A 24524-nucleotide genomic window follows, 5' to 3' on the forward strand; every position below is an offset into this window, starting at 1 on the left:
TGTTCTGGTGGTCAGTGGAACTTTGCCCCCTTGTGCTGATGGTCACTGGAACTTTGCCCCCTTGTGCTGGTGGTTAGTAGAACTTTGCCCCCTTGTACTGGTGGTCAGTGGAACTTTGCTCCTTGTGCTGGTGGTCATTAGAACTTTGCCCCCTTGTACTGGTGGTCAGTGAAACTTTGCCCCCTTGTGCTGGTGGTCAGTGGAACATTGCCCCCTTGTTCTGGTGGTCAGTGGAACTTTGCCCCCTTGTGCTGATGGTTAGTGGAACTTTGCCCCCTTGTGCTGGTGGTCAGCAAATTCAGTTTGAATTGCAGTGTTGGCACTTTGCGATAAATAAGTGGGTTTTGGGTTGCAGTTTGGGCACTCGGTCTTTAACAGGTTAGCCATCACTGCATTAGCGGCTTCTGGGGGCTGCAGTTGTGCACCAGCTATATGATTATTTATTTGGTTCTGGATGGAAGGGTAGGAGCACTGTTCACTTTGTTTTACATAAACATCATGCTTTTGCCCCAACGTTCAGATCAAAATATGTCTGCATCAAGGGGACGATGTACTGTACACTAAGGAGTATATCTATGCTCAGGAAGGCAAATAGACACCAGTAAAGGATATTATTGTTGAAAGTGCTCTTAGTCTGACTTTTTCACACTACAGAAAATGAACTTTATTCTGTATGGTGTCCAACTACATACCAACTTTCTTAAATGATAAAGAGGGACACAGTGGTGATTTGTTAAAACAAGAACATGCAAAATCTGGTGCAGCTCTGCACAAAAACCAGTCACCTTCCAAGTTTTATTGTCAAACCTTAACTGAACAAGTTGAGGTCAGAAGCTGATCGGCTCCCATGCACAGCTGCACAAGATTCTGAGTGCTCCAGATTTAGTAAATCTCCCCCAGTATGAAGGCAAAGATCATGTCCCTGCCACGACCCCGGTTACATGGACCACAAAGATCTAATATGCAGAAAATGATTGTCTAAACAATGGCTTTTTTTACCTCTATTTTCCTTTATATTAGCTTTACAAAATAACAAATACAGTAATGTGGAGGTTGGAAAAAAAGTTTAGTGTAGCAAAACACTTTTGATAGTAAAATTGTACATTTTGTACAGAGATGTCCACATCAGATCAAAAAGAGGGACAACGGAGGCTGCACGAGGGACAGGGGGAAGCAACTGGGAACAACAGTAACTCATAAACAACAATAACCACGTAAAATGACAGAGCGAGGTCAGACCTCCAGACTTCACATGGCCTTCAGATTAGCACAACAACAGTGTGTACAGTGCTTCATAGAATGGGTTTCTATGGCCGAGCAGCTGCATCCAAGCTTTACATCACCAAGTGCAATGCAAAGCGTCGGATGCAGTGGTGTAAAGCATGCCACCATTGGACTCTAGAGCAGTGGAGACGTGTTCTCTTGAGTGATGAATCACGCTTCTCTGTCTGGCAATTTGAAGGACGTGTTTGGGTTTGGCGGTTGCCAGGAGAACGGTACTTGCCTGACTGCATTATGCCAAGTGTAAAGTTTTGTGGAGGGAGGATTATGGTGTGGGGTTGTTTTTCAGGGGTTGGGCTTGGCCCCTTAGTTCCGGTGAAGGGAAATCTTAAGGCGCCAGCATATCAAGACGTTTTGGATAACTTCATGCTCCCAACATTGTGGGAACAATTTGGAGATGGTCCCTTCTTGCTCCAACATGACTGCGCACCAGTGCACAAAACAGGATCCATAAAGACACGGATGAGCGAGTTTGGGGTGGTAGAACTTGACTGGCCTGCACAGAGTCCTGACCTCAACCTAACAGAACACCAGACTGCGAGCCAGGCCTTCCCGTCTGACATCAGTGCCTGACCTTATAAATGCGCTTCTGGAAGAATGGTCAAACATTCCCATAGACACCCTCTTAAAACTTGTGGACAGCCTTCCCAGAAGAGTTGAAGCTGTTATAGCTGCAAAGCGTGGGCCACCTCAATATTGAACCCTACAGACTAAGACTGGGATGCCATTAAAGTTCAAGTTCATGTGCGTGTAAAGGCGGGCGTCCCAATATTTTTGGCAATATAGTGTATTTGTGTATATACTGTATATATTTGTGTATATACAGTGCCTTGAAAAAGTATTCATATCCCTTGAAATTTTCCACACTCTGTCATGTTGCAACAAAAAAAAAAAATATTTTATTGGGATTTTATGTGATAGACCAACACAAAGTGGCACATAATTGTGAAGTGGAAGGAAAATGATAAATGATTTTCAAATTTATTTACAAATAAATATCTGAAAAGTGTGACATGCATTTGTATTCAGCCCACTTTACTCTTATACCCCTAATTAAAATCTAGTGGAACCAACTGCCTTCAGAAGTCTCCTAATTAGTAAATAGCATCCACCTGTGTGTAATTTATTCTCAGTATAAATACAGATGTTCTGTGAAGCCCTCAGAGGTTTGTTAGAGAACAATAATAAATAAACAGCATCATGAAAGCCAAGGACCACACCAGGCAGGCCAGGGATAAAGTTGTGGAGAAGTTTATAACAGGGTTAGGTTATAAGCGAATATCCCAAGCTTTGAACATCTCACGGAGCACTGTTTAATTCATCATCTGAAAATGGAAAGAGTGTGCCACAACTGCAAACCTACCAAGACATGGCCATCCACCTAAACTGACAGCCCGGGCAAGGAGAGCATTAATCAGAGATGCAGCCAAGAGGTCCATGGTAACTCTGGAGGAGCTGCAGAGATCTATAGCTCAGGTGGGAGAAGCCATGTGGGGGACACAGCAAACATGGTGGAAGAAGGTGCTCTGATCAGATGAGACCAAACTTTAACTTTTTGGCCTAAAAAGCAAAACTCTATGTGTGGCAGAAAGCTAACACTGCACATCACCCTGAACACACCATCCCCACCGTGAAACATGCTGGTGGCAACATCATGTTGTCGGGATGCTTTTCTTCAGCAGGGACAGGGAAGCTGGTCAGAGTTGATTGGAAGATGAATGGAGCCTAATACAGGGCAATCTTAGAAGAAAACCTGTTAGAGTCTGAAAAAGACTTGAGACTGGGGCGGGGGTTCACCTTCCAGCAGGACGATGACCCTAAACATACAGCCAGAGCTACAATGGAATGGTTTAGATCAAAGCATATTCATGTGTTAGAATGGCCCAGACAAATTCCAGACCTACAGTGGATATAAAAAGTCTACACACCCCTGTTAAAATGTCAGGTTTCTGTGATGTAAAAAATTGAGGCAAAGATAAATAATTTCAGAACTTGTTCCACCTTTAATGTAACCTATAAACTGTACAACTCTGTTGAACATCAAACTGAAATCTTTTAGGTGGAGGGAAGTAAAAATAAAAAAACTAAAATATTATGGTTGCATAAGTGTGCACACCCTTAAACAAATACTTTGTTGAATCACCTTTTGATTTTTTTACAGCACTTAGTCTTTTTGAGTATGAGTCTATCAGCATGGCACATCTTGACTTGGCAATATTTGCCCACTCTTCCTTGCAAAAACACTCCAAATCTGTCATATTGTGAGGGCATCTCCTGTGCACAGCCCTCTTCAGATGCCCCCAAAGACTTTTTAATCAAATTCAGGTCTTGGCTCTGGCTGGGCCATTCCAAACTTTCATCTTCTGGTGAAGCCATTCCTTTCTTGATTTGGGTGTATGCTTTGGGTCATTGCCATGCTGAAAGATGAAGTTCCTCTTCATGTTCAGCCTTCTAGCAGAAGCCTGAAGGTTTTGTGTCAATATTGACTGGTATTTGGAACTGTTCATAATTCCCTCTACCTTGACTAAGGCCCCAGTTCCAGCTAAAGAAAAACAGCTCCAAAGCATGATGCTGCCACCACCATGCTTCACTATGGGTATGGTGTTCTTTTGGTGATGTGCAGTGTTGTTTTTGCACGAAACATATCTTTTGGAATTATGGCCAAAAAGTTCAACCTTGGTTTAGTCAGACCATGAAACATTTTCCCACATGCTTTTGGGAGGCTTTAGATGTGTTTTTGCAAAATTTAGCCGGGCTTGGATGTTTTTCTTTGTAAGAAAAGGCTTCCATCTTGCCACTCTACCCCATAGCCCAGACATATGAAGAATACTGGACATTGTTGTCACATGTACCACACAGTCAGTACTTGCCAGATATTCATACAGCTCCTTTAATATTGTGGTAGGTCTCTTGGCAGCCTCCCAGACCAGTTTTTTTCTTGTCTTTTCATCAATTTTGGAGGGGCGTCCAGTTCTAGGTAATGTCACAGTTGCACCAAATTTTCTCCACTTGATGATGACTGTCTTCACTGTGTTCCATGGTATATATAATGCCTTGAAAATTCTTTTGTACCCTTCTCCTGACTGATACCTTTTAACAATGAGATCCCTCTGATGCTTTGGAAGCTCTCTGCGGACCATGGCTTTTGCTGTAGGATGCGACTATGAAAATGTCAGCAAAGACCTACTAGAACAGCTGAACTTTATTTGGGGTTAATCAGAGGCACTTTAAATGATGGCAGGTGTGTACTGACAGGTGTGTATTTAACATGATTTTGAATGCGATTGCTTAATTCTGAACACAGCTATAAGAGGGTGTGCACACTTATGCAACCACATTATTTTAGTTTTTTTATGCTTACTTCTCCCCTAAAAGATTTCAGTTTGTTTTTTAATTGAGTTGTACAGTTCATAGGTCACATTAACTGCTTAAAGACCACCCTATAGCAGATATACTGCTATAGGGCGGCACCTGTGCGCAGGGTCATGTATATATACGTCATTCTGCATTTCCGGGTAAGGGGCATGCGCGCCCTACCCACTCCGCCATTTGCAGCCGCGGATGTCAATCACCGGGTCCCAGTCTGTGGTTATCGAGCATCTCCGACGGGGAGGAAGATTGTTCTGTTTATAAACAATCTTCCTCCCTGTCAGCTCGAGCACACTGCTGGGAATGGCTATGCACAGTACAGCCATCCCGATCAGTGTGCTTACAGTGAAGAACACACTCCCTCGCCCCCTAGTAAAACGCTCCCAGCCAGGGGCAGACTGACCATTTGGAAACTCGGGCACTGCCCGAGGGCCCAGGGTCAGTAAGAGGCCCCATGAGATGCTCCTGGTACCTTTTTCATAGGCTTTTTTGAGTTTGGCCAAAGACACAGGGGCCCCATGATCCCCTATTGCCCGGGGGCCCCATGAGTTGTCAGTCCGCCCCTGCTCCCAGCACACAGTTAACCCTTTGATCGCCCTTCACATTAACCCCTTCCTGCCCAGTGCCATTATTACAGTGTCAGTGCTTTGTTTTAGCACTGATCACTGTATTGGTGACACAAGTTAGTTCCCCCCCCCAGTGTCAGAATGTCCATCACAGTCCCGCTAAAAGTCACTGATCGCCGCCAGTACTAGTAAAAAAAAAAAAAAAATTCCATTATCTATACCGCTATTTGTAAACGCTATAACTTTCACGTAAACCGATTAATTTACACGCATTGGGAATTTTTTTAGCAAAGACATGTAGCAGAATACATTTTGACCTAAATTTATGACAAAATTTGATTTTTAACATTTTTTTTTTGGACATGTTTAATAGCAAAAAGTTCAAAATATTGGGGTTTTTTTCAACATTGTTGGTATTTTTTTGCTTATAGCACAAAAAATAAAAACCACACAAGCGATCAAATACCACTGAAAGAAAGCTCAATTTGTGTGAAAAAAGGCCATAAATTTCAATTGAGTGCAGCGTAGCATGACCGCGCAATTGTCAGTTAAAATAACGCAGTGCCGTAACGCAAAAATTGGCCTGGTCATGAAGGGGGGTAAATCCTCAGGAGGGCAAGTGGTTAAAGGTAAAAGAAAGTTCTGAAATTATTTATCTTTGTCTCCTTTTTTTACATTACAGAAACCTGACATTGTAACAGGGGTGTGTAGACTTTTTATATCCACTGTAAGTCCAATAGAGAATCTGTGGAAAGACTTGAAAATTGCTGTTCACAGACGCTCTCCATCCAATCTGACAGAGCTTGAGCTATTTTGCAAAGAAGAATGGGCAAAAGTTTTACTTTCTAGATGTGCAAAGCTGGTGGAGACATCCCCAAAAAGACTTGCAGCTGTAATTGCAGTGAAAGGTGGTTCTACAAAGTATTGACTCAGGGGGGCTGACTACAAATGCACGCCACACTTTTCAGATAAAAAATTTTGAAAACCATTTATCATTTTCCCTCCACTTCACAATTATGTGCCACATTGTGTTGGTCAATCACATAAAATCCCAATAAAATACATTTACATTTTTGGTTGTAACATGACAGAATGTGAAAAATTTCAAGGGGTATGAATACTTATTCAAGGCACTGTGTGTATACATATATATATATATCTATATATATATATATATATATATATATAGTTACATAGTTAGTCTGGCTGAAAAAAGACAAAAGTCCACCCAGTTCAACCATTTAAAAAAAGAAAATAGTTATAATCCTATACCCACAGTTGATCCAGAGGAAGGCAAAAAAAAAACCAGCAAAGCATGATCCAATTTGCTCCTGCAGAGGAAAAAATTCCTTTCTGATCCCCCAAGAGGCAATCGGATATTCCCTGGATCAACTTTACCTATAAATGTTAGTATCCAGTTATATTCTGTGTGTCTAGGAAAGAATCCAGGACTTTTTTAAAGCAATCCACTGAGCTGGTCAGAACCAACTCTTGAGGGAGTCTTTTACACATTTTCACAGCTCTCACTGTGAAGAAACCTTTCCGTGTTTGGAGATTAAATTTCTTTTTCCTCCAGATGTAAAGAGTGCCCCCTTGTCCTCTGTGATGACCTCAGGGTGAATAGCTCTACACCGAGTTCACTATATGAACCACTGATGTATTTATACATGTTGATCATATCCTCCCTTAATCTCTTCTTCTCAAGAGAGAATAAATTCAGTTCCTCTAATCTTTCCTCATAGCTGAGCTCCTCCATGCCTCTTATCAGTTTGGTTGCCCTTCTCTGTACTTTCTCCAGTTCCCCAATGTTCTTTTTGTAAATTGGTGCCCAAAATTAAACTGCATATTCCAGATGAGGTATTACTAATGATTTTTTCAGGGGTAATATTATATCTCTCTCTCTGGAGTCTATACCTCTTTTAACCTCCCTGGCGGTATTCCCGAGTGTAGCTCGGGGTTAACTTTTAGTACCAGAAGCGGTAACCCCGAGCTACACTCGGGATTACACTGCAGCATTGCTCTGGGATCCCTCAAGCACCTACCTTGTCCTGCGGTCCTGTGATGTCCCCCCTGCAGCGTCCCCGGCCATGTCCTCCAGCCGATGCCCGCATCTGTCTTCTGTGTTCTATCCCTTTCAAGCGTCGGGACGTACCGGGGACGGAACCGGCGGGAATTTAAAAAATATAAAAATGTGACATTCACTCAATACACTAAAATCACATAGTATAACATTACTGTATCAAAGCATTTCACATACATTTTGTTCCTAGTGCTTTGTCCTGTGCCCTGCCTGCATTTTTACTGTTCTTTCTGCCTGAAAACTGAGAAACGTCCATGGCGTCCAAAAAGCGTCCATTTAGGTCAAAAGCGGTTTTAGACCAGCTAGAGAACAGCGATAGTAAATTAGAACCACTTGCAGAATTAAGTGATAACGATTCGTGGGGAAATTCGTCATCAGACACTGAAAACGATTTTGCGACTAAGCTCGGTGATGTGCGAACTTGGCACTCTATTTCAAATTTCAGTGTTTTTGGTTTGATTATATTATTGTATTAAATGTATTATTATTATATTATTATTTTTTATGATTATTTATTATATTATCATTTATGATTTTGCGTTTCAAATTTTATCATACCCAGGATGTTTACTAAACTCTTGTTCGGACAGATTTCAGTGAGTTATTCCTAAGAATTACAGGCCTACAATAAAAAAATATATATTTCCATTGAAAATAATGTACCGCTTTGAGCACAGAAATACTGACATAATCAGAACGCTAGGGAGGTTAATACAAGAGAGAATATGAATATATATATATATTTTTTTTTTTTTTTGGTTGCACTAGATGGACATGCGTCTTTTTTCCACCAGACTAACTATGTAACTGGGCAACCTACTTAAATCTTCAGCCTCTGCCAAATATCTCCAAATATCTCTGTAGGAGAAAGAAAACCATCAGGAGAGGTTATAACTATTACAATTAATTAGCAGTAGATAATTCTGCTGCATTAAAGCAGCTGTTAAAGGGGTTAGAAAAAAACTCTGATGTGCTGAGGTTTGAGGATGATGACAATAAGAAGTAAGTAACATCTAAAGTGCCGCAGAAAGTTTCCAGAGCTGCTGCAATAGCCTGAGGATGATGATTCAGGAGAAAACAGGACTAAGACTTGGTTTGAAACAGTTCTTATGTAGAGAAGTCTAAGGATGTAAATATGTAAAAGGGGCAAGAAATCTGCATTGATGATAACACTGGGGAGAACAAGGCACATTGGGGTTGATTTACTAAAGGCAAAACAACTTTGCAAGTGCAGTTGCACTCTTCAGGTGCAGTTGCTCAAGAGCTTAGTAAATGAAGTAAAGCTTCACTTTACATTGAATACCCAATCACATGCAAGAAAAAAAACATTTTTGCTTGCAAATGATTGGAAGATGGAAGTGGTCCCCCTCATTTACTAAGCTCTGGAGCAACTGTACTTGAAAAAGTGCACAGTCTGTTTGCCTTTAGTAAATTACCCCATTAACCCCAAATTAATCCTAAAACACTTTTTACTTGTGCTACCCAGGGGCAGACTGACAACTCATGGGGCCCCCGGGCAATAGGGGATCATGGGGCCCCTGTGTCCTTGCCCAAACTCATAAAGCCTATGAGAAAGGTACCAGGGGCATCTCATGGGGCCCCCTACTGACCCCGGGCCCTCAGGCAGTGCCCAAGTTTCCAAATGGTCAGTCCGCCCCTGGTGCTACCTTTAGTACGAGGTGGAAAAGATACACAGAGCACTGAAAAATAGTATCCTCAGTAGTTGCTACCTCAGTGTAAAAACAACTGAGAACTGCAAAACATCATGTGGACCCCAAATTTTCATAAATCTGTACCTGAAATCAATTGATGTGATCAATTTGCAGACTTTGCGGATTCTTTTGTTTATCGCCATTTCTGATATTTTCAGGATATGACTAGCTTGAAAAATGTGTCCTGTACTGGACAAGAAACAATGTGCATGGAACAGGGGCCCACAGCAACCAAATAGCTTTCTAGTTATTCAACTGCTCTAAACTCCAGAAGACAAACTCTGACTATCTGCCATAGGTTACTTCACTTTGTGTTAACCTTGTTGAATAAGCCTAAAAAAACTTTGTATATCATTTTAAAGAAAGATAAAGGATAGGGCACTCATGGAAGGGCAATCTTGATTGGATATAACTATGCTTAGTCGGGGTGCCTGGTGTTCATTGATACATATAAATGGTCACTTGCAACCCAGCTATCTGAAATTGTATATAGTCATCAGCCAGGATTTACAGGCAGAATGCCTACAAATATAATAATCATCAAGTCAGAACAGAATGGATTCCTTCTGCCAGTCACTGGATGTGAGTGCCGCTATTATCTCGCTTTAAAGTGCACCTGTCTTTTGAAAATTACGTAGTTTGCCATTCCTGACCATTCTTTTTTTCTGTTTGTTCTCTGGGTGTCATTGAGGTTCTTTGGGTTCAGTCAATTTCTAGCCAACAACCTGGAAGTATTGAGATAATGAATTTAGTTTTCTAACATTCATTTACAGCTTGATTGCCCTAGGTACCCGATTCAACATTTTACAGCTAGACACAGCCAGGAATCAGCAAAAAAGGGCCAGTTTATACTCCTATGAGAGATGTACTTTAATTTATGGAAACACATTTTACATCCCAAGTCTAATATGTATAATTCACCGAGCAAAAGGTTTACTGGGCTTGCCAGGTTAGGGGGGCTCAGCACCAGACCCCCACACAGGACCAGATTCTTCAGGATAACCTGCTGTACTCTGCATTAGCCAACTGCCTGTCATTGTAAATGGAGCAGTGGGATTCTTCATAACGATGCACATATATGCGGATTGGATGCGGTTTGAACCGCATCCAATCCGCATAACATGTGACATATCATTGCTTCCTATGGTACCTGTTCACATATGTCTGGTGCACTGGCAGTGCGGATTCAGTGTGGATTGAATAAGAGTCCTGTCCGATTTCTGAGTAGTGCGGTCTAGTTCAGGTGCGGATTACAGGCTATTGACTTCTATGGGAACCATTTTGAAACCGCACATGACATCAGTTGTTAACAGTATAAAATCCTGACCTGAACCTGATCTAAACCCCTCCTGAACCTGATGTAAACTTGACTTGAATCGCTAAACAACTACTGTGTCAGTTAGCTGTGAAACCTGAACTTCATTCCGCACTGCACATGTGTGAATCCGCGCTTCCTCTCAAACTATGCTAACTTAGTGACATAAGAAAAGTTTTACAGTAAGTGTCCCACTGTGGTAGGTCCTGCTGCCTGTTGCCATAATTTGTAATTGATGTAATGCCTATAGCTTGCACCTCCCCCCTTTCACCCTCCAAGAATCCAGGATTGTTTAGGAGGAGTGGACCTGGTGGCCATTTTAGGAAATGAAGGGTTCAGAAATGAAATATTTGCCCTAGATTCACTCGTTTTCTAAAATGTCCATGTATGCATACACAAATATGCAGTTTATCCTCAACACACTCCTATCAACAAAACTTTGTATCATTTCAACCTAAACAAGACTATAACTAAAAAACTACAGCAGGCCTATAATAGTGATGCCTCATGTGACTGTACAGTATTTGGTGTGTAGGTGTACTTTTCAAGTACTGCATTTTCTTACTATGTAGGATAAAATGAAAGAGCACTAAATATTGATGCGTTTGCTGAGTCTTTTCTCTACTTCCTCATATCATTTGGCTTTATGCAGGACTGGTGACATATTCCCTCATATCACACTTAGCAGGTGATTTTAAAATTGAGTCCACGGAGAACATTATGCAGAATAATCACCACACTTCAGGGTACACAACTTATTTCTTGCAATCTAAATGCATGCATTGTGTTTCCTTAGACACCTGGAAAACAAAGAAGTCTTTCAGTTTTCAAGGAATCCGCTGCGCTCTGACTTCAGATTGTGATGTGGATAGAAAAAGCACTGAAAATCTGACTTTCCAGGGCATCTTTTCTTACTGTTGTGATAGGTTTTAATCCTTTGTCTTCTTTATGCTATCAAAAATTGGTGGGGGTAGTATGTTCACAGGCTCTACAATGGCAGTATGTTGGAATATTAAGAATGCTGTTATTGCAGGCATGTTCTTCAGGGGCTGTATACAAAGGGGAAAATGAGATCATTTGTACATTTTCAACAGCTTATTTGTTGCTTATTTTCTATTGTTTCTTGAAAACTGATGGAATTTAAAATGATTTCCATTTACTGCTCTGATTTGGTAAAACTAGTTCATTTCAATTGATACTTGTCTGTTGAAAATAAGGAGGCTTTGCTTTGATCCAAAGATCCTCAACCATGTTGGCACTACATAAATCCTGTATAATAATAATAATTCACATTCAATGATTTGTACTGGTCAGTGTATAAATTCAGGGACTATTGCTGGCCAATATCAGTAAGTGTGAGGTGACTATGAGTAATTATAGACAGGCAAAGTTTTTTGGCTTTCCTGAAAAGGCAAAAATGAAGTCAATGGGAAAGGTGATGTAGCACTACCCCTGTAGGAGCCGCTGGATAGGATGGGTCCTCTATTCTGCACCTCGTCCTTCTCAAGAACCTCAGTCCCTCTGACACACTAGGTTTTCGGAACAAACATACAATATCCCAGGAAATCACTGAAAGTAATACTTAGTACACAATAGTAGTACCATAACAAACAAAACAGGCACCAAACCAGGTAGTAAAGAAAGACTTAATATATATTGCCACCCAATATAGTTTGTAACTAGGCAAGCATGGATTACAATGGTAATAACACAATTTAGCATGTAAAATAATTAACAGTAGGGACTAGGCATAGGATGACATTTGGATTCCAGATCAGCATAAACAGTAATAAGTCCACGTCATGTGTAGCAGTGAGCAATAGTAGAGTTTAATCTACCGAAGGCTGGAACTATATGGTCAGGGTGAATTTATGGCTGCAATGCTAGTCCTAGACTGCACTCTAAATGAAAGGAAGGATGGTAGCAGAGGGGGGCAGAGAGACAAAGGGTGCTTGTAGAATAGAATAATCATTACTGGAGGGGCAGTCCTTTGAGATGTTCTTCCACTAGCTATCGTTGGGGCCCTTTAAGAGCATCAGTGCACTTAACAAGAGTCCCAGTTATCCAACATACAGTAAAAGTATGGTATAGTCTTGGCACAGGTGAAAGGGTGGATGTGGTTCAGATGCAGTAAAATTTTGTATAATGTGGCATGGGGTTGGTATAGGTGCAGTCTAGGTTTGGAATAAGTGCAGTATAGGGTGCATCATGGGTGTGGTATGGATTTGGTACACTTTGTGCCCTACTCTGAGTGGCTCAGTCCCTGCTAGCAGTATCAGCAATGAGAGAATGGTCCTCTCACCAGTCCCCAGGATGCTGCAGTGACCACTCTCTATAAAAGTGTGGCCCCCTTAGTGTCTCTATGAAAGCCTCCAGTGATCAGCAGTGGGAAACAAGCACACTGCAGCTCACAAAAGCTGCTTCTGCAGGTGTTTGATCTTTTTTTTTCTCTGCATCTAAACTCCTCTCTATTTTAGTCTGTGTCCATGTACACTATAGGCATTTTATGGAGTATAGTGGCAGAGGAGTTTACAGGCAGAAAAGTCCCTCCAAAGTCAAGTTTTGAAGAGTAGTTTTTTCAAAAACCACCTGATTGCTCATAAACACATCTAAATGCTCCTAAACGCTCATTAACGCATTGTTTAGGAGCATTCTGTACATTGATTATAGAGAAAAATGAGCAGAGATGTTTTGGACAAATCGCTTGCAAAAGCAAATGTGCATAAACTCTCATAAACGCTTGTGCAATACAAGCTACTATGAACATTTCTTATGCTGCATTTTCTGCCAGCCTCCTAGTGTGCATGGACCCTTAAAGTGTAGCCATTACATGGCTGCTGTCTCAAATCACAAACCAATCCTGGGATTCTCAGCATTTCGCACAGCAGCTCTCCTCCTGCTGGCCGGAGGAGGATGGTGCAGCATAACATCAGTATCTCAGTAGAGGGGGGAGAGAAGAATAAAGGGCAGTGTCTCCATCTCCATATTGCTGTAGCCCAACACCTAGCTACAGTGACATCATTTTTTTATGTTTGTCATGCCTCCAGCATACCGTTTATGTTTGTTATTTACCTGTAAAATTTTTCTTGGAGTCCACCTAGTTGTCAAAGTGCACAGTCCTACATTAATTAATGGACTTGTTTATTAGTGTTTGTACCTGGAAGGTTGCAGCCCGAGCCAACTGCTTGCACCCCCTCCACAGTCCGGTGCTCCAGTGAGCGCTGAAGAGGCAGAGCACAGAGCGGTTACTAACAGGAACCAAAAATTGAGCGATCAGTGGTCATTGATCACTCAGTTCTTGGTGTAGAGCTGGTGAGGACAGCTACAACATCGGATTGATGCTGCAGCCAGTGAGTATGTATGTTTTTTTTTGTTTCGGATTCTGTACTTCTCTTTTAAGGTATTTTTATGAATGTATATTTTTTTCTATTTTGTTTCCAGTTTCACCTCACCCTGTTCATTAGAATAAAGACTCAGAAATTGTTCACATAGTCTGGATTACTGGAAGATAGGAAGGTTTAGCTGCATGTCAAGCTGCACACAGGATAAGGTGTAGTGAGGACAGAACAGAGGGGTTTTTTTCAGGGTAAAATGCTAAGGTTTGGGCCCAACCCAGAGTGACCCAAACCTGCAGAAAACTCATATTATAGTAGGCCGCTGGCCCAATCAGCTGTGGCTAGGGAACTCTCCTCCCGCAGATACATGTAACAAAGGAGCAGAGATGCTAGTGATATAATTCAGCCAGCGGCCTGCTGATTTGGCCATTGGTGTGCTATCATAGGACAGCTTCCCAATGATGTGGGCTGAACTGGGTTTGGCCAGAATCTAATATCATCACTACTGTGCATTGTCATGCTTGAACATTTGTTTAAATGTTGTAATTAGTGAACCTTTTTTCGTACTTATTGTAATGATTGCCCATTTGTTGCTCATGTATTGTCACAATTGCTTGTTCATTGCTTGAGTATTTTACTGATTGTCCATTTTTTTTGCCCATATGCTATCATTTATGTCTGTTTTTGGCACATATGTTGTCACAATTGCCCCTATCTTGTTTGTGGATGGCAATTGACAAATTCCTGCCTGTGTATTGTAATGATTGACTGTTTCTTGCTGGCAATTCCATATGGAAGAAAAATATATTTGAAATATATTTTAAAAATATCCTTCCCAAATATATTGCTATATATTTGAAATGCTACAATTCTGGCCATATTCAATATATTTCAAAATAGAATTATATATATATATATATATATATATATATATATATATATATACATATTGCATGTTGAAATACGTTTTTTTTTTATATTAACAATTTTTATTGGTTTTCAAGTAAATCAAATGTTACAGAAAACAAAGAGAAAATAAAACAAGCAAAACATAGAGGTACATCGATGGCTAAGATTACATTTGGTCAAGACCAGTGGAGTCATATAGTAACAGTGCGAGAAAAATCAGGGTCTTACAATTTGGGCTGGCATAGAGGAAGAGAAGGTATCCCACGGGAGCCAAATCATCTCAAATACAGCAAACGAACCACTATGTGAAGCAGTCAAACACTCCATCTGTCTTACATCGGTAATAAGTTTATACAAAGTTGGCAATGAAGGTGGGGTAGAGGATAACCAACACATAGGAATACTTCTCCTGGCCGCGGTAAGCACATGTGCAGCAAGTTTTCTAGCTAGTTTAGATAGACCCGGGAATGGCAAGCCCAGCAAAAAATGCAGTGGGTCAAATGGGAGAGAAACTTGCAACAATGATTGCAACAAGGAGTGGACCTCTTCCCAAAAAGGAGCAATGGAGCTGCAGGTCCAAAAAATATGATAAAGAGAGCCAGAAGCTCTACTACAGCGCCAGCAGGCAGGAGAAGCACTCGGATTATAAACATGAAGAACTTCCGGTGTTTTGTACCACAACATCATAATCTTGTATATGTTTTCCTTAAAAACCACACAAATAGAGGATTTAGATGCATTATCCCATATTTTCTTCCACGTTAATAAGTCAATATCACGTTGTATAAATTGAGACCACCTATGCATATAAAGGTGAGCGTCATTGGACAAAGGGGGGGCCTCCATAAGATGTTTATAGGTGCTAGAGACAATACCCCTTTGATGGGGACCTTCCATACATAGACGTTCGAAGGGGTTAGGTTTCCCCAAACTCAATGAGGGTGATAGAGTAGAGAAAAAGTGGCGTATTTGAAGGTATATATATAGATGACGAGAGGGTAGAGAGGCTTTCCTCTGGAGATCCGAGAATGAATGTAACTTACGACTCACCGGGTGTACCAAGTGACGTAGTTGAAAAAGGTTAGATACTACCCAGAGAGACATCCGGGACATGGCCATATTGTCTGGAAGATTAAGGTTATAAAGGATATTTGTCAGTGGGGAGCATTGAGAAGCCAATGTGAATTTAGCCTTACATTTCTGCCAAACAGTCAATGAAAAAAGCATGGGGCCTAGGAGTAAGTGGCGAAAAGAAAGGACATCCACCGCCGAGGTCGACCAGAGAAGGGAACACAGATGAACTGGGGACAATTGTAAAGACTCGATCTCAGTCCATGTATTGGGAGGGTAGTGAATGGACCATGACATAAGAAAGCGAAGGTGGGTTGCAAAATAGTATGTTATTATATCCGGTGCTCCCAAGCCTCCCCTAGAACGTGAGGAAAGCAGAACAGAACGAGCAATCCTGTGCCGCCTGTTGTGCCAAATAAAATGTAAGAAAGATTTCTGAAGGGAGTGAAGCTTGGACATAGGAACGGGTACGGGGAGGGTTGCAAACAGATATAAAAGTTTGGGTAGCACGGTCATTTTTAAGACATTAATACGACGGAGGAAAGAGATAGGCAAGGCATCCCAGTGTTTCAGGGAGCGAGAAATTGCTATAAACAGTGGGGGAAAATTGGCCTCGTATATTGATTGGTAAGAGGAAGTAAGGTTGGTGCCTAAATATTTTAAAGAGTGGGTGCACCACCGGTAGGGAAAGGCTGCCTGAAGGGAGGAAAGAACAACAGGAGAAACATGTATTGGAAGTGCCTCAGTTTTGGACGTGTTGACCTTATAGCCTGATAAAGCCCCAAATTGTTTCAAAGTTTTGTGCAAAATCGGTAAAGAGGTGTGGGGACTCGTAAGTGTGAGGAGGATGTCATCTGCAAATAATGATAATTTGTACTCATGAGAATGGGATTGTATCCCCCGAATATCCGGATTCGACCTGATGGCAATAGCCAATGGCTCCAGACAGAGAATGAACAGCAGGGGAGAGAGTGGACAGCCCTGACGAGTGCCATTTGACATCTGAAAGGGGGGTGAGAGAAAGGAAGCTAATCTGACCTGTGAAAAAGGGGATGAATAAAGGGCCTTCAAAGCTGCTACAAATGAACCCCTAAAACCAAATCTCTCCAAAACCATGAACATGTAAGGCCAGCTTAAACGGTCAAAGGCTTTTTGGGCATCCAAGCTCAATAACACAGCAGGGGTAGAGGAACGGTTGACCAGATCAACCAGATCAATAGATCTCCTGGTGTTATCTGCAGCCTGTCTGGCAGTTACAAAGCCCACCTGATCTCTGTGTATGAGCTTGGAAATAATACCGGATAGTCGATTGGCCAAGATTTTAGTAAAAATCTTATAATCGGAATTAAGTAGGGCAATAGGGCGATAGTTATCTACGATAGAGTGATCCTTATCAGGCTTAGGAGTAACCGAGATATATGCACGGGAGAAGTCAGTCTGGGGTATGATTCCCTTAAAAAGATCTCGGTAAAGGGAGAGGAGATGAGGGGCCAGAATACCAATAAAAGATTTATAGTAGGAGTAAGGCAGTCCGTCCGGTCCCGGGGCTTTACGAGAAGGGAGGTGTTTAATCGTATCCAATAATTCCTCTAGCGTAATGTCCGCATTAAGAGCGTCAATGTCTGAGGGTGATACTCTCGGAAGTAGCAAGGGGTCAAAAAAATTATCAAATGATGGTTGTGTGAGAGAAGGGTGAAGGTCCGGGGTCAAACAGTTATACAATTTCCCATAGAATGAGCCAAAAAGGGTTGCCATGGCCCGAGGATCATAAGTAGGGCTTCCATCTGGCTGTATTAGAAGGTCAGGCATCGTGGAGGGGAACTGGGCTTTGAGACGGTTGACTAACATACGGTGTGGCTTGTTAGAAAATTCATAAAATTTCTGTTTAACCCAAAGGAGGGATTGTGCAGTCTTACTGGAGTCAAGAGCTTTAATTCGGTCACGTAGAAATGTTACCCTCTGAAGCCCCGAAATAGATGGCTTATTTAGTAACTGACGTTCCGCCAACGAGAGCTGTTGTATGAGAGAGGCCCTAGCACTCGCCGAGGACTTTTTTAAACGAGAACCCATGGAGATACAGAGTCCACGAAAAACCGCCTTGTGGGCCTCCCACAGAGATGAGGAAGAAGTTACGGAACCGACATTAAGAGTAAAGTATGAATAGAGTCCCCGTGACAATTCATCCCTAAGATGGTCTGTGGAAAGAAATGTCTCATTAAGGCGCCAGTGACACGGTTTGGGCATAGCAGGGGGAAAAAAAAGATTTAAGGTCAAAGAGGCATGGTCAGACCAAGTGATGGGATTGATTTCAGAGGAAACCAGAAGTGGGAGCAAAGAGGCAGAGATGAAAAAATGGTCTAGGCGGGAATAACTACGATGAGGGTTGGAGTAAAATGTAAATTGTTTATGAAGAGGGTGTTTAATCCGCCAAGAGTCAAAGAGACGATGCTCCCTAATCAATTTACGAAAAGATTTTGAAGAGGAGTAATACGTTTTTAATTACAAAATATATGAAAAATATTTTTAAAAATACATTTCAAATATACTGTATGTCTTTAAAAATACAAATCTACATTTTTGGAATGCATTTACAAATATATGTAAAAATATATGTTAAAATGAATTTTTTATATGTTAAAAAAAATTTGAAGAATATATTTTTGAAAACAAAAAAATATATTCTTCAGATTTTTATATATATATATATATATATATATATATAAAATTATTTTTTTCAAATGTATTGAATATGGCCAAAATTGGAGCATTTCAAATATATGGCAATATATTTGGGAAGAATATTTTTAAAATATATTTAAAATATATTTTTGTTCCACGTGTGATGTGTAGGAGTATCTTCTCACACAATTTGGTATCTTCAGTGTTCTCATGATCTTGGGAGAGATTTTGTGACATCAGACTTGCCTGGGCGCTGTGGGTGGAAGCCAGGGTGTAAAGATAGCATATTTTTTTAATTTCTCCTAATTTGTGCTTTTAAAGTGGCATTTTTACATTGGGGGGGGGGGGGGTTGGGTCTAACTAATTTGAATGTGTTTTATGAAGGTTCAATTTAAGTGTTTGAATTTAGATACAATTTCAGCACAGGAGTTGTAACAGGGGTAACGTCTTCTCAAATTCCTTTCCCACAAGACAGAAACAATTGAGTACTGTCCGTGATACTTTTTTTATTTGCACTAATACGGCTACAATCACCTCAAGCAAAATGGAAGATACTTTCCCACAAGACAAACACATGTAGTAGGAGCACAGGGAGGATTGCTGAGTGTGCTGGTCAGCGATGCTTGCGCTGCCATCTAGTAGCTCCCTCTGGCTCCTGTCACAGAACCATCCTGAGCTCAGCAGGCTACGCTTCCTGCCATCCTCCTCTCAACATCACTGAACATGCACCAGTTTTTCTGCCTTTACCTTCACAGACTTTTTACAGCCTCAGGTAGTGAATATTGCTGCAAGGAGCTGAAAGAAAGCAGTGACATTTCTGCTGAGAGTGTATACATCTGAAGCACATAGCTAATGATTTGTACAAATATACAGTAATAAAATATGAGGAAAAGGTGTAACAAGCAATGTCCAGGTTAACAGATTTCTGTAGGTATAGCAATATTTAGGTATGTGTATGGAAGGCAGTCGGGTATTGAATGCGTAAAGTATATTTCCACTTTTGCAGCCAAATTAAGATAACATACTTTATATTTGTTACATGTCCCCATTCACATAGCATAATTTAAAGAAAATATGTAAACATTTCAGCTTGCCTTTTTTAGATGCTCTATTCTGGTCCCTCCAGCAAGGTAAAATCCTAGGCAACTCTCATTATTAACCACTTGCCCTCCAGAGGATTTACCCCCTTTCCTGACCTGGCCATTTTTTGTGTTACAGCACTGCATTACTTTAACTGACAATTGTGCGGTCATGCAATGCTGCACCCAAATGACATTTACCGTATTTTTCGCTCCATAAGACGCACTTTTTTCCCCCAAAAAAGGGGGGAAAATGTCAGTGCGTCTTATGGAGCGAATATGGAGCGGCCGGCCCGGTATTTCCACCACCGCTGTGTCAGAATACTGGGCCGGTCGCTCAGCTCTGCAGTGGGACCTTACCTGTTCCTCTATCCAGCGGCGCGCTGTCTTCCCGGCTTCTGTAGTGTGCGTGACAGCCGGGTCCCAAGTGCGCATGCGCAAGAAGCAGTGCTCTTTGTGAATGGTAAGGCGGTACCTGGGACACATGACAGATCCCAGAAGCCGCCGGACCAATCACAAAGCGCAGCGCTTCTCGCTCATGCGCACTGGGCATCCAGCTGTCCGCCAAGCGCCCACACTACAGAAGCCGGGTAGACAGCGCACGAGGAGGAACAGGTAAGATCAAAGAACAACTCCGCGGAAGTAAGAGCGGGTACCTGCACAAATTCAGGTACCCGCTCCCCCTCCCTCCCCAAAGGTCAGCAGTCATCTCCTGTACTGTCCGCAGTCTCTGGTTATCCCTGTACTATGTCTGCAGACTCTGGTTATCTCCTGTACTGTGTCTGCAGTCCATTAGTTCAGAATTTTTTTTTCCTGTTTTCTGCCTCTAAAACCTAGGTGCGTCTTATGGTCAGGTGCGTCTTAAGGAGCGAAAAATACGGTATGTCCTTTTCTCCCCACAAATAGAAATTTATTTCTGTGGTATTTGATCACCTCTAAGTTTTTTATTTTTTGCGCTATAAAAAAAATGACCAACAATTTTGAGAAAAAAAATATTGTCGACTTTTTGCTATTAAACGTGTCCATTAAAAAAAAAATAAAAAAATCAAATTTCGTCATAAATTTAGGTCAAAATGTATTCTGCTATATGTCTTTGCTAAAAAAAAAATCCCAATGCGTGTAAATTAATTGGTTTACGTGAAAGTTATAGCGTCTCCAAATGGCGTGTATATACTGAGATTTTTTAAATTTTTATTAGTAATGGCAGTGATCAGCGACTTATAGCTGGACTGCTGGACTGCGGCGGATATTCTGACACTGGGAGAAAACTGACTTGGTGTCACTGACATCTCCAGTGACACCAATACAGTGATCAGTGCTAATAAAAAGCACTGACACTGTACTAATGACACTGGGCAGGAAGGGGTTAACATCTGGGGCAATCAAAAGGTTCAAAAGAAAACAAAAAGAGGGCGCACCGGCCTAGTGCATTATCGTAAAGAATATTTATTACTTCATATAGCATCTAAGTCCAAAACAATGAGGAAGAGGCTAAGTCCCCAAAACACGTTAGCCAGTTGAAAGTCCAGGGTTCCATTGTTTTGGACTTAGATGCTATATGGATTGGACACTGCTGTTTATTGTGATGTACCTTTGTTTTATATGTCCATTGTGAGTATGATACCTACTTTTTATCCTTTTAATAAATATTCTTTACGATAATGCACTAGGTCAGTGCGCCCTCTTTTTGTTTTCTTTTGTATCCAGTGACTTTGTATTACCCCGATCCATTGAGGGCAGCAAGGAGTGTATATTCTAGGATATCTGAACTGTTACCCTGCGCAGGAGTACAGAGTTTGCTGTGCTTGCGGAATCAAAGGGTTAACTGTGTGCTGTGTGCCATTTTACTAAGTGTGCTGTGTCACTGTAAGCACACTGCTTTGCATGGCTATGCCATGCACAGCCATGCAAAACAGTGTGCAGGAGCTGACAGGGGAGAGAACTGTTTTGTTTACAAACAGTTCTCCCCCCCGTCAGAGATGCTCAGCAATGCAAAATGGGAAATGCAAAATCACGTATATAAACGTGATTTTGTGCACAGCTGCCGCCCTGTAGCAGTATATCTGCTATGGGGCGGCACTAAAGCGGTTAAAGGGGCTGAGTAATTGTGTTTGCCATAATGAACTCTGTCTATACTGTGCAGGCAGATCTTCATTATCAATTGTAACTACAGTATATTTGAACAGTCTGCCCTAACAAAGGGTTAAAGGTTTAGGGGCTGGGTTTATTTCATTGTATGTTAATGAGGACATATTTGGGACAAGCTAACTCTGACATTGTTAAAAAAAACCTTGCAGTCAGACTTGACACATCCTCCTATGAAACATCTAAAATGGGGTTTCTCAAGTAGGCTTTCACGGAACCCTATGTTTCTACAAGAAGTCTAGAAGTCTCCAGGGGTTTAGCCATGATCTACCCATTGATCATATCCCCACCTTGCCAACACTAGTAAATTCTCCTCCCACACATGCAGAGCGGCACAGGGAAGCTGATGTGTGTCTTCTTGTGGCGCATTGTTCCCTGCCGTCCCTCCCCTCCTGTCCATCCTAAGTGTGTGTATGTGATATCACATGGAATGGATCAGAGAGGACTCACAGCAGCTTCCCTGAGACACTCTGCATGTGAAGGAAACCACACCATTACTGTAATGTGTCCTGCCTTCCCAATGTAATGTGCCCTGTTATGCTTCCCCCCCGTAATGTAATGTGCCCTGTTGTGCCCCCCATAATGGGCCCTGCTGTGTTCCCCCATGTAATGTGCCCTGCTGTCCCTCCCCCTGTATTGAGCCCTGCTGCTCCCCTGTAACGTGGCCTGCTGCTCCCAAAATAATACATAACAAATATACTGTATAGTGGGGTTTTCTCAAATTTGCCAGCAAAAGTGGAAATTGGCATTAAAGAATATAAGTGTATGATGTGTATATGCCTATGTACAATACTGCATTGTAACGTAAAACAGATATCTTCAAATAACAACTGCTAACATCTCAAAATGCAGACATTATTCACTTACCTAGGAGAATAGCTAATATACATCTAAGAAAGGAAAATCCTGTTGCTGTAGGTAGCACTGCTAAATACATTAGACCCCACTGAATATGGCAATGGTGCATAGTCTCCAATATGCACCAATCTGATTGTTGCCTTTTCTCAAAGTATTAATCTCACAACTATTTTAATAACTTTTTCCTACTAAATATATTGATATAAAATTTCAGTATGTGCTGGTAAAACACAAGCCAGATGAGAACCCTAACAATCATAGTTTTAATCAGTTTAGGGCGGTCTCCTTTAAAAATGATCCCTAGTTGGCTGCTATGGGCCAAACGTTTTATTAAAGCTTTGCTCCGGACAAAGTTAATTTCTTTTTAGTTTCTATACATTAGAAAAAGCTTAAACATCTGCCTTTTTTATTTTTTACTGCTGTCTATGTCCCCATTGAAGAGATTTCCCATCATTTCCTGTCTGTTGACATTCTGCAAATCAGGGTGGGGTAGGCTGTCCCCAGGATAGGACATAAGTGGAGTTCCCCTCAATTGTACTTAATGGTACTGACAGCAACAAACCTGATAGAGTGTTTTAACCTTCTCCTTTTAAAATAAATAGGGGATGGAACTGGGCTTTCAGTATATATTAATATTTACTAACTGTAAGTCAGAATATATTCAGTATAGGTCATAAAGGATAACTAAACCCAAGAAAAAAAATTTAATATATTGCAGCATACCCATCGTTAGATGTGATGGCTACTTTAGTTTTCATTTTTAGGGCTAAGAACATTTTCATCAAGTACAGAAAATACCTGTTTTCTTGACAGAAATGCAGTGGTCTTGTTAATTGCTATTAGCTGAACAAAATTTAAAACTATCAATTTTTCCACACCCCATGTATTGGTGATGAACACAGGAATATGTATTTGTAGTCCAGCCTAAGTGGCAGCCATGGCTCCATCCATAGATGCAGCAGAGGAGTGAGCATAGCCGCCCAAGCACAGGAAGTGTGTTATTTTTAGGATCGCCAGGTGAAAATAAAGAGAAAAGTAATGACCACCACCACATCTAAGGACTCACAAGTTGCAATATATTACATTTTGTTTTGGGTTTGGATTCTGGTATACAATTAGTAATGAAGCTTTTCAAACGTCAGCATTGGTGCTGAAGTGTTTTCCAAACTGCTTTTCCAAAATTCTCCATACATAAGTTTAGGTGGTTTTTACGCTGGGGGATTTAAAAAAACTGGGGCAGACAGAACTGGGAGAAGTAGTGCACGCCAACCAATCAGCTTCTAGCTTCAGCTTGCTCCACTAAGCTTAAAATAAAAGATAGAAACTGATTGGCTGCCATGCACAGCTGGTCCAGATTCTGGCTGCTGCAGGTTTGATAAATTCCTCTGATAAGGTACCAACACACCACAGCCGCACTAAAATGGCTGAAGAATATTACCCCATTCTGCCAATGACCAGCAATAAATTAAGGGTTACTTTTGTCCCACTGACCATTAATGTAATATAGGTCATTTTTCTTCCACTGACCACCAATATAACAAGACGCATTCCTCTCTCAATGATCACCATTGTGGTTCTTATTCTCCCATTTACCTCCACTGTAATAAGGGGCATTATTCTTTAACTGACCAGTGTGACCACTTATAAAATGGGTGGTGAGTATTTTCCCACTAGCATTATTTGTAATAGAATATATTATCCTCCCATTGACCACCAGTGTAATATGGGGTATTATTCTCCCACTGATCACAAGTGTAACAAGAGGGATTTCTTCTCGCACTTACTGCCAATGTATTAGGAGGTATTCTCCCAATGATCACTGTGCAATAGAGGACATTATTCTCCCACTGACTGCTAATATAATAGCCATCACTGTTCTCTTACTGACCACCGATGCAAAAGGGTACATTTACATTTTGGTCACCAATATAATAGGGGGAATTCTTTTCCCACTGACTACGAATGTAGTAGGGGGATTTCTTCTCTCAATGGCCACCAATGCAACCACCAGTGTAATAGGGAGTATTATTCTCCCAATGACCACTAATGTAATATGGGGAATTCTTGTCTCAATGACCTCCAGTGCAATAGGGGGCATTCTTCTCTCACTGATCACAAAAGTAAT

This window comes from Staurois parvus, unplaced genomic scaffold, assembly GCF_062004578.1.
Source record: "Staurois parvus isolate SC_StPar_1 unplaced genomic scaffold, SC_StPar_1.0 ptg000445l, whole genome shotgun sequence".
In the NCBI taxonomy this organism is placed as follows: domain Eukaryota; kingdom Metazoa; phylum Chordata; class Amphibia; order Anura; family Ranidae; genus Staurois; species Staurois parvus.